General features: G+C 38.2%; 1 long non-coding RNA gene across 1 annotated transcript in view; it reads right to left on the bottom strand.

Moving 5' to 3' along the window:
* Positions 1 to 9,374, bottom strand: part of LOC307107735 — a 231,426-nt gene extending 222,052 nt beyond the window's left edge. Inside the window, exon 1 of the long non-coding RNA XR_013814250.1 lies at positions 125 to 9,374. This is a non-coding gene — a long non-coding RNA (uncharacterized lncRNA). The remainder of the gene's footprint in view (positions 1 to 124) is intronic.
* Between the last annotated feature and the right edge of the window lie 2,268 nt (positions 9,375 to 11,642).

An 11,642-nucleotide genomic window follows, 5' to 3' on the forward strand; every position in this document is an offset into this window, starting at 1 on the left:
AGTTGGTTTTCAGCCTGGGCGAGTCTATTTTGAAGAAGTGGCGTTAGAACACTCAAGGGGCCAAAGAGCCGCATGCGGCTCGCGAGCCGCGGTTTGCCAACCACTGTCCTAGGGCAAAGAAAACAAAGGAGAAAATAAAGAAATGGGACTACGTCAAAATACAAGCTTCTGCACAGCAAAGGAAACCATCAACAGGAGGAAAAGGGAGCGCACTGTATGGGAGAACATATTTGGCAATCATACATCTATCTGCTAAAGGGTTACTATCCAGAATATATAAGGAACTCATACAACTTAACAAAAGGAAGAACAAAGAATCCAATTAAAAAATAGGCAAAGCACCTAAACAGACACCACTCCAAAGAGGACAAACAGATGGCCCAGAGACATATGAATAAATGCTCAAAGTCACTTTTCATCCTAGAAATGCAAATCCAAAGGACAATGTGCTACCATCTCACACCTGTCAGAATGCCTACCATCAACAAATCAACAAATGACAAGTGCTGGCGAGGATGTGGAGAAAAGGGAACCCTAGTACATTGCTGGTGGGAATGCAGACTGGTGTAGCCATTATGGAAAACAGCATGAAGTTCCCTTAAATAATTAAATATGGATCTGCCATTTGACCCAGAGACCCCACTTCTAGGAATATATCCTAAGAAACCGGAAGCACCAATCAGAAAGAAGGTATGCACCCTGTGTTGATAGCAGCACAATTTACAATAGCAAAGGTTTGGAAACAGCTCAAGTACCCATCAGTAGATGAGTGGATAAAAAGATGTGGTACATCTATACCATGGAATACTGTGCAGCAGTAAAAAAAAAAAAAAGAATCTCTTACCCTCTGAGACAGCATAGAGGGATCAGGACAGTATCATGCTTGGTGAAATAGTTAGAGAAAGATAAGTATCACATGATTGCACTCATATGTGGAATCTAAGTAACAAAATAAACTGATGAACAGAGTGGATCCAGAGTCATGGAAGCATGGACATAGTATGGAGTCTCAGAGGGGAGACTGGGGAGGATAGGTGGGTGGGAGGTAATCAACCAAAGACCTATACATATATCCATGGGGGTGGACAAAGGCAGCCTGGATGATTCAATGGGGGTGGGTGGGCGGGAAGAGGCACATATGTAATACTTTCAAAAATAAATAACTATTATTATTATTTTTGAAAAGAGCTGGTTCTTTGAAAAGATAAACAAAACTGATGAACCGTTATCCAAACACATCAAGAAACAAAGAATTTCCCCTAAGAACAGGAACAAGACAGGGATGCCCACTCTCACCACTCCTGTTCAACACAGTACTGGAAGTACTCGCCATTGCTATCAGACAAGAAGAAATAAAAGGCATCCAAATTGGAAAAGAAGAAGTAAAACTGTCATTATTTGCAGATGACAAGATACTGTACATAGAAAACCCTAAAGACTCCATCAAAAAATTATTAGACTTAATAAATGAATTCGGCAAGGTAGCAGGATACAAAATTAACGCCAAGAAATCTATGGCATTTCTATACACCAATAGTGAACTTACGGAAAGAGAGAACTTACGAAAAGCAATCCCATTTATCATCATACCAAAAAATTAAGATACCTAGGAAAAAACTTAACTAAAGAGGTAAAAGACCTATATGCAAAAAACTACAGGACACTGAATAAAAGAGATAGAAGAAGATATAAACAGGTGGAAGAACATACCATGTTCATGGACTGATAGAATCAACATCATCAAAATGTCCATATTACCCCAAAGCAATCTATAGATTCAATGCAACCCCCATTAAAAACCAACAGCATATTTCACAGACCTAGAACCAACTCTCCAAAAATTCATCTGGAATAAAAAAAGACCCCGAATAGCTGTAGCAATCCTGAGAAAGAAGAACAAAGTAGGTGGGATCTCAATACCAGATATCAAGCTGTATTACAAAGCCACTGTTCTCAAAACAGCCTGGAACTGGCACAAGAACAGACATATAGATCAATGGAATAGAATAGAGAACCCAGAAACCCACCCAAACCACTATGCCCAATTAATATTCGACAAAGGAGGCATGAACATACACTGGAATCAAGACAGTCTCTTTAATAAATGGTGTTGGGAAAATTGGACAGATACATGCAAAAAAATGAAACTAGACCACCAACTTACACCATACACAAAAATAAACTCAAAATGGATAAAGGACTTAAATATAAGACGGGAAACCATAAAAATACTAGAGAAATCCACAGGCAGCAAAATCTCAGACATCTGCCGAAGGAATTTCTTCACTGATACTGCTCTTAGGGCAATGGAAACTAAAGAGAAAATAAACAAATGGGACTACATCAAAATAAAAAGCTTTTGCACAGCAAAAGAAACCATCAACAAAACAACAAGAAAGACCACTACATGGGAGAACATATTTGCCAATGTTATCACCGATAGGGTTTAATCTCCAAAATTTACAGGGAACTCATACAACTTAACAAAAGGAAGATAAACAATCCAATCAAGAAATGGGCAACGGACCTAAATAGAAACTTTTCGAAAGAAGACAGAAGAAAGGCCAATAAACATATGAAAACATGCTCAAAGTCACTAATTATCCGAGAGATGCAAATCAAAACGACAATGCGGTACTATCTCACACCTGTCAGAATGGCTATCATCAACAAATCAATCAACGACAAATGTTGGCGAGGATTCGGGGAAAAAGGAACCCTCGTGCACTGCTGGTTGGAATGCAGATTGGTGCAGCCACTTTGGAGAACAGTATGGAGTTTCCTCAAAAAACTAAAAAGGGAACTCCCATTGGACCCAGTAATACCACTTCTAGGAATATATCCCAAGAAACTAGAAACATCAATCAGAAAGGATATATACACCTCTATGTTCATAGCAGCACAATTTATCATAGCTAAGATTTGGAAACAGCCTAAGTGCCCATCAGCAGATGAGTGGATTAAAAAACACTGTGGAATAGCTACACAATGGAATACTACGCTGCGCTAAAAAAGGAATTCCTACCATTTGCATCAACATGGTGGAACTGGAGAGCATTATGCTAAGTGAAATAAGCCAATGAGAGAAAGATAAATATCACATTATCTCACTCATCTATGGGAAATAATGAACAACATAAACTGATGAACATAAACAGATCCAGAGACAGGGAAGCATCGATCAGACTGTCAAACCTCAGAGGGAAGGTAGGAGGGGTGGGGATAAGGGAGAGAGATCAACCAAAGGACTTGTATGCATGCATATAAGCCTAACCAGTGGACACAGACAACAGAGGGGTGAGGGCATGAGTTGGGCGGGGGCGGGGGGGGGGAAGGAGGTTGGGAAGGTAATGGGGGGATGAGGACAAATATGTAATACCTCAATGAATAAAGAAATTAAAATGCAAAAAGAAAAAGAAACAAACAAACAATAAAAGAAACATAGAGTGAGCACTCAAATAAGTAAAATCTGAAACCAAAGCAGAGAACTAAACACTCATACCAAAGAAATACAAAGGATTGTAAGGAAATCCTATCAACAACTATATGCCAACAAGTTGGACTATGTGGATGAAATGGACAAATGCCTAGAAATATACAGTCTCCCAAAACTGAATCACCAAGAATCAAAAAACCCGAATAGGTCAACAACTGATGAAATAGTAGTATTAATTTAAAAAAATCCCCGCAAACAAAAGACCAGGTATGGATGGCTTCACAGGGGTTATAGCAAACTTTCAAAGAAGAACTAACACCTATACTCCTCACACTATTCCAAAACATCCAAAAGGAAGGAACACTTCCAAGGTCTTTTTATGAAGCCGCATTACTCTAATTCTAAAACCAAATAAAGACACTAAAAGAAAGAGAATTAAAAGGCAATATCCCTGATGAACATGGTTGCTAAAATCCTCAACAAAATATTACCAAATTGCATCCAGAAATATGTTAAAATGATCATACTCAATGACCAAGTGGTATTTATTCCGGGGATGCAAGGCTGGTACCATAATGGCAAATCAATAGATGTGGTACCTCTCATAAACAAATTGAAAGACAAAAATCATATGATCTTATAAATAGACGCAGAAAAAATTTTCAATGAAATCGTACACCAAATCTCGATAAAAACTCCCAGCAAAGTGAGAATAGAGGGAGCATATCTGAACATGATGAAGGCCACATATGACAAACCTACAGCAAGCATCATACTCACTGGGCAAATATTAAAACCATTTCCTGTAAGAACAGGAACAAGACAGGGATGTCCGCTTTCACCACTCTTATTCAACATAGCCCTGGAAGTCCTAGCCACAGAGATCACACAACAAGAAGAAAAAAACAGCATCCTAATTGGAAAGGAGGAAATAAAACTCTCATTATTTGCACAGGACATGAAATTGTACATAGAAAATCCGAAGAATCAACCAAAAAACTAATAGATTTAATCCATGAATTTGGCAATGGAGCAGGATACAAAATCAAGACCCAAAAATCAATGGATTTTTTATACACCAATAATGAATTCTCAGAAAGAGAAACAAATCAAGAAATCCCATTTACACTGCAACATAAAAAGTAAGATACTTAGGAATAAACTTAACCAAGGAGGCAAAAGACCTGTATTCCAAAAACTACAGGACTCTGAAAAAAAGAGACTGAAGGAGATAGAAACAGGTGGAAGAATATACGATGTTCATGGGTTGGTAGAATCAACATCATTAAAATGTCCATACTACCCACGGCAAGCTACAGATTCAATGAAATCCCTATATTAAAATACCAATGCATTATTTCACTGATGTAGAACAAATACTTCAACAATTAATATGAAACGAATAAAGACCCTGAATAGTTACAGCAATCTCAAGAAAGAAAAGCAAAGTTGGAGGAATCACAATAACAGATATTTCCAGTTATACTACAAAGCCACCAAAATCAAAACAGCCCGGTACTGGCACAAGGACAAGCATAGAGATCAAAGGAACAGAACAGAGAACTCACAAACCAACCCAAGCCATTACGCACAATTAATATTTGGCAAAGGAGGCAAGAGCGTACAATGGAGTCAAGACAGTCTCTTCAATAAATGGAGCTGGGAAAATTGGACAGATACATGCAAAAAAAAAAATGAAACTAACCACCAACATGCACCACACAGAAGAATAAACACAACGTGGAAAAAAGACTTAAATGTAAGTCGGTTAACCTTAAAAGTCCTAGAAGAAACCATAGGAAGCGAAATCTCAGACATCTCTTGCAGCAAAATGTTTAAGGATACATCTCCTAGGGCAATGGAAGCAAAGGAGAAAATAAAGAAATGGGACTACATCAAAATACAAGCTTCTGCACAGCAAAGGAAACCATCAACAAGACAAAACGGGAGCCCAGTGTATGGGAGAACATACTTAGCAATGGTACATCTCATAAAGGGTTAATATCCACAATATATGAGGAACTCATACAACTTAACAAAAGGAAGACAAACAATCCAATTAAAAATGGGCAAAGCACCTAATAGACTGTTCCCCAAAGAGGACATACAGATGGCCAAGAGGCATATGAAAGAATGCTCAAAGTCACTATTCATCTGAGAGATGCAAATCAAAAGGACAATGTCATACCATCTCAAACCTGGTTAGAATGGCTACCATCAAGGAATCAACAAATGACAAGTGCTGGCGAGGATGTGGAGAAAAGGGAACCCTAGTACATTGCTGATAGGAATGCAGAGTGGTTCAACCATTATGGAAAACAGCATGGAGTTCCCTGAATTAATTAAGTGTGGATGTGCCATTTGACCCCGTGATCCCACTTCTAAGAATATATCCTAAGACCCCCCAGAGCACCAATCAGAAAGAAGGTATGCACCCCTATGTTCATAGCAGCACAATTTACAATAGCTAACATCTGGAAACAGCCCAAGTGCCCATCAGTAGATGAGTCAATAAAAAAGCTGTGGTTCATTTACACCATGGATTACTATGCAATAGTAAAAAAATAAGAATCTCTTACCCTCTGTGACAGCATGGAGGGATCTAGACAGTATAATGCTGATTGAAATATTCAGCGAAAGACAAGTATCACATCATTGCACTCTTATGTGGAATCTAAGTAACAAAATAAACTGATGAAGAGAGTGAATCCAGAGACTTGGAAGCATTGTACAGAGTGTGGAATCTCAGAGGGAAGGCTGGGGTGGGTGGATGGGTGGGTGGGAGGTAATCAACCAAAGACCTATATATATATCCATGGGGGTGGACAAAGTCTGCCTGGAGGATTCAATGGGGGCAGGGGAGAAGAGAGACATATGTAATACTTTCAAAAATAAATAAATATTATTATTATTATATTTTAAAAAGAGCTAGTTCTTTGAAAGGATAAACAAAACTGATGAACCATTATCCAAACACATCAAGAAACAAAGAGAGAGTACCCAATAAATAACATCAGAAACCAAAGTGGAGTACTACCCAGTCACACCGCAGAAATGCAAAGGATGGTAAGGAAATCCAACTATATGCCAACAAGCTGGACAATGTGATTGAAATGGACAAATTCCTAGAAATATACAGTCTCCCAAAACTGAATCAGGAAGAATAAAAAAACCTGAGCCGGCCAACAACTACTGATGAAATAGAAGCAGTAATAAAAAATAAAAAGAACAGCAAACAAAAGCCCTGGTCTGGGAGTTTTATCAACCCTTCAAAAAAGAACTATCATCTATATTCCTTAAACTATTCCAAAACATCCAAGAGGAAGGAACACTTCCAAGCTCATTTATGAGGCCAACATTACCCTAATTCCAAAACCAGATAAAGACACTACAAAGAAAGAGAATTACAGGCCAATATCCCTGATGAACATGGTTGTTAAAGTCCTCAACAAAATATTACCAAATTGCATCCAGAAATATGTTGAAATGATCATACTCCATGACCAAGTGGGATTTATTCTGGGGATGCAAGGCTGGTACAATATTCCCAAATCAATAGACGTGTACCTCACATAAACAAATTGAAAGACAAAAATCATATGATCTTATAAATAGATGCAGAAAAAGCTTTCAGTGAAATCCTACTCCCAATCTTGATAAAAACTCCCAGCAAAGTGGGAATAGAGAGAGCATATTTCAACATGATGAAGGCCATACATGACAAACCTATAGTGAACATCATACTCAATGGGCAAAAACTAAAACTATTTCCCCTAAGAATAGGAACAAGACGGGAAGGTCTGCTTTCATCACACTTATTCAACATAGCACTGGAAGGCCTAGCCACAGAGATCAGACAAGAAGGAAAAAAGGCATCCAAATTGAAAAGAAGGAAATAAAAATCATTATTTGCACAGGACATGAGATCGTCCATAGAAAACCCCAAAGACTCCACCAAAAAACTGTTAGATTTAATCCATGAATTTGGCAATGGAGCAGGATACAAAATCAACACTCAAAAATCAATGACTTTTTTATTCACTCATAATGAATTCTCAGAAAGAGAAACTAAAGAAGCAATCCCATTTACATTGTGACATAAAAATTAAGATACATAGGAATAAACTTAACCAAAGAGGAAAAAGACCTGTATTCCAAAAACTACAGGACTCTGAAGAAAGAGACCGAAGGAGATAGGAACACGTGGAAGAATATACCATGTTCATGGGTTGGCAGAATCAACATCATTAAAATGTCCCTACTACCCACGGCAAACTACAGATTCAATGCAACCCCTATTAAAATACCAACAGCATATTTCACAGATCTAGAACAAATACTTCAATAATTAATAATGAACCAGTAAAGACTCCAAATAGCTGAAGAAAGAAGAGCAACGTTGGAGGAATCACAATAACAGATATTTCAAGTTATACTACAAAGCCACCATAATCAAAACAGCCTGGTACTGGCACAAGGACAAGCATAGAGATCAAAGGAACAGAACAGAGAACTCACAAATCAACCCAAGCCATTACGCACAATTAATACTTGACAAAGGAGGCAAGAGCGAACAATGGAGTCAAGACAGTCTCTTCAATAAATGGAGCTGGGAAAATTGGACAGATACATGCAAAAAAAATGAAACTAACCACCAACATGCACCACACTGAAGAATAAACACAAAGTGGGAAAAAACCTTAAATGTAAGTCGGTTAACCTTAAAAGTCCTAGAAGAAACCATAGGAAGCGAAATCTCAGACATCTCTTGAAGCAAAATGTTTAAGGATACATCTCCTAGGGCAATGGAAGCAAAGGAGAAAATAAAGAAATGGGACTACGTCAAAATACAAGCTTCTGCACGGCAAAGGAAACCATCAACAAGACAAAACGGGAGCCCAGTGTATGGGAGAACATACTTAACAATGGTACATCTCATAAAGGGTTAATATCCACAATATATGAGGAACTCATACAACTTAACAAAAGGAAGACAAACAATCCAATTAAAAATGGGCAAAGCACCTAATAGACTGTTCCCCAAAGAGGACATACAGATGGCCAAGAGGCATATGAAAGAATGCTCAAAGTCACTATTCATCTGAGAGATGCAAATCAAAAGGACAATGAGGTACCATCTCAGACCTGGTTATATGGCTACCATCAAGGAATCAACAAATGACAAGTGCTGGTGAGGATGTGGTGAAAAGGGAACCCTAATACACTGCTGGTGGGAATGCAGACTGGTGCAGCCATTATGAAAAACAGTATGGAGTTTCCTCAAATAATTAAATATGGATCTGCCATTTGACCCAGTGATTCCACTTCTAGGAATATATCCTAAGAAACCCAAAGCACCAATCAGAAAGAAGGTATGCACCCCTATGTTCATAGCAGCACAATTTACAATAGCTAATATCTGGAAACAGCCCAAAGGCCTATTAGTAGATAAATGGATAAAAAAGCTGTGGTACATTTACACCATGGAATACTAAGCAATGGAAAAAAAAAAGAGTCTCTTACCCTCTGAGACAGCATGGAGGGATCTGGACAGTATCATGCTGAGTGAAACAGTCATCGAAAGACAAGTATCACATCATTACACTCATATGTGGAATCTAAGTAACAAAACAAACAGATGAACCGAGTAGATCCAGACACGTGGAAGCCTGAAACACAGTGTGGAATCCCAGAGGGAAGGCTGGGGTGGGTGGGGGAGTGGGAGGTAATCAGCCAACGACTTTATTTTATTTTATTTTATTTTTTTAAAAATATATTTTATTGATTTTTTACAGAGAGGAAGAGAGAGGGATAGAGAGTTAGAAACATCGATGAGAGAGAAACACCGATCAGCTGCCTCTTGCACACCCCCTACTGGGGATGTGCCCGCAACCAAGGTACATGCCCTTGACCAGAATCGAACCCGGGACCCTTGAGTCCGCAGGCTGACGCTCTATCCACTGAGCCAAACCGGTTTCGGCAAGCCAACGACTTTAAATGCATAGATGCAGAGGGGTGGATGGGGGCAGGCTCAAGGGAGCCAATGGGTGGGGGGGGGGGGGAGAGGGAAGAGGGACATATGTAATACTTTAAACAGTAAAGACTTATTTATAAAATAATAGCTTGTTCTTTGAAAGGATAAACAATATTGATGAACCATTAGGCATTCTCAGCAAGAAACAAAGAGAGAGTATCCCAATAAATAAAATCAGAAATCAAAGCGGAGAACTAACCACTGACACCACAGAAATACAAAGGGTTGTAAGGAGATCCTATGAACAACAATATGCTAACAAGCTGCACAATGTAGAAGAAATGGACAAATTCCTAGGAAAATACAATCTCTCAAAACTGAATTACCAAGAATCAAAAAACCTGAATAGGCCAACAACAACGGATGAAATAGAAGCAGTAATCAAAAAACTCCCAGCAAACAAAAGCCCGGGTCAGACGGCTTCACAGGGGAGTTTTACCAAACCTTCAAAGAAGAACTAACACTTCTACTTCTCATACTATTCCAAACATCCAAGAGGAAGAAATACTTCCAAGCTTTCTTTTTTTTATGAGGCCAGCATTACCCTAATTCCAAAACTACATAAAAACCTTACAAAGAAAGAGAATTACAGTCCAATATCCCTGGATGAACACGGTTGCTAAAATTCTCAACAAAATATTAGCAAATCGCATCCAGCAATACCTTAAAAAGATCACACCCCATGACCAAGTGGGATTTATTCCGGGGATGCAAGGTTGGTACAATATTCGCAAATCAATAAATGTGATACATCACATAAACAAATTTAAAGACAAAAATCACCTGATCATATCAATAGACATAGAAAAAGCAATCCACGAAATCCAACACCCATTTTAGAAAAAATCTCCAGCAAAGTGGAAACCGAGGGAGCATATCTCAACATGATGAAGGCCCTATATGACAAGCCTAGAGTGAACATCATACTCAATGGACAAAAACTAAAACCATTTCCCCTAAGAACAGGAACAAGACAGGGATGTCTGCTTTCGCCGCTCTTATTCAACATAGCACTGGAAGTCCTAGGCACAGAGATCAAACAAGAAGAAGAAAAGAACGGCATCCAAATTGGAAAGGAGCAAGTAAAACTCTCATTACTCCCACATGACGTGATACTGTTCATAGAAAACCCTGAAGACTCTTCCAGAGTATTACTAGATTTAATCCATGAATTTGGCAATGGAGCAGGATACAAAATTAACATCCAATAATCAATGGCTTTTTTATGCACCAATAATGAATTCTCCAAAAGAGAAACTAAATAAGCAATCGCATTTACCATTGCAACAAAAAAATTAAGACACTTAGGAATAAACTTAACGAAGAAGGCAAAAGACCTGTATTCAGAAAACGATAGGACAATGAACAAAGAGACAGAAGGATATATAAACAGGTGGAAGAATATCCTGTGTTCATGTGTTGGTAGAATTATCATCATTAAAATGTCCATACTACCGAAAGCAATCTAAAGATTCAATGCAACCCCCATTAAAATACCAACTGAATATTTCACAGATCTAGAACAAAAACTCTAAAAATTTATATGGAACCAAAATGGACTCCGAATAGCTGCAGCAATATTGAGAAAGAAGAGCAAAGTTGGAGGAATCATAATAACATATATTTCAAGTTATACTTCAAAGCCACCGTAATCAAAACTGCCTGGTACTGGCAAAAGAACGGCATATAGATCAATGGAACAGAACAGAGACCCCAGAAGTCGACCTAAGCCATTATGCTCAATTAATATTTGACAAAGGAGGCAAGAGCAAGACAGTCTCTTCAATAAATGGTGCTGGGAAAATTGGACACATATATGCAAAAAAAATGAAACTAACCACCAACTTACACCATGCACAAGAATAAACACAAAATGGAAAAAAGACTTAAATATAAGTCAGTTAACCTTAAAAGTCCTAGAAGAAACCATAGGAAGCGAAATCTCAGACATCTCTAGCAGCAATATGTTTACAGATACATCTCCTAGGGCAAAGGAAGCAAAGGAGAAAATAAAAAAATGGGACTACGTCAAAATACAAGCTTCTGCACAGCAAAGAAACCATCAAGATGACGAAAAGGGAGCCCATTGTATGGGAGGACATATTTGGCAATGATACATATGATAAAAGTTAATATCCAGAATATATAAGGAACTCATACAACTTAACAATA

The sequence above is a fragment of the Cnephaeus nilssonii genome, assembly GCF_951640355.1.
Source record: "Cnephaeus nilssonii genome assembly, chromosome: 11".
In the NCBI taxonomy this organism is placed as follows: Eukaryota; Metazoa; Chordata; class Mammalia; order Chiroptera; family Vespertilionidae; genus Cnephaeus; species Cnephaeus nilssonii.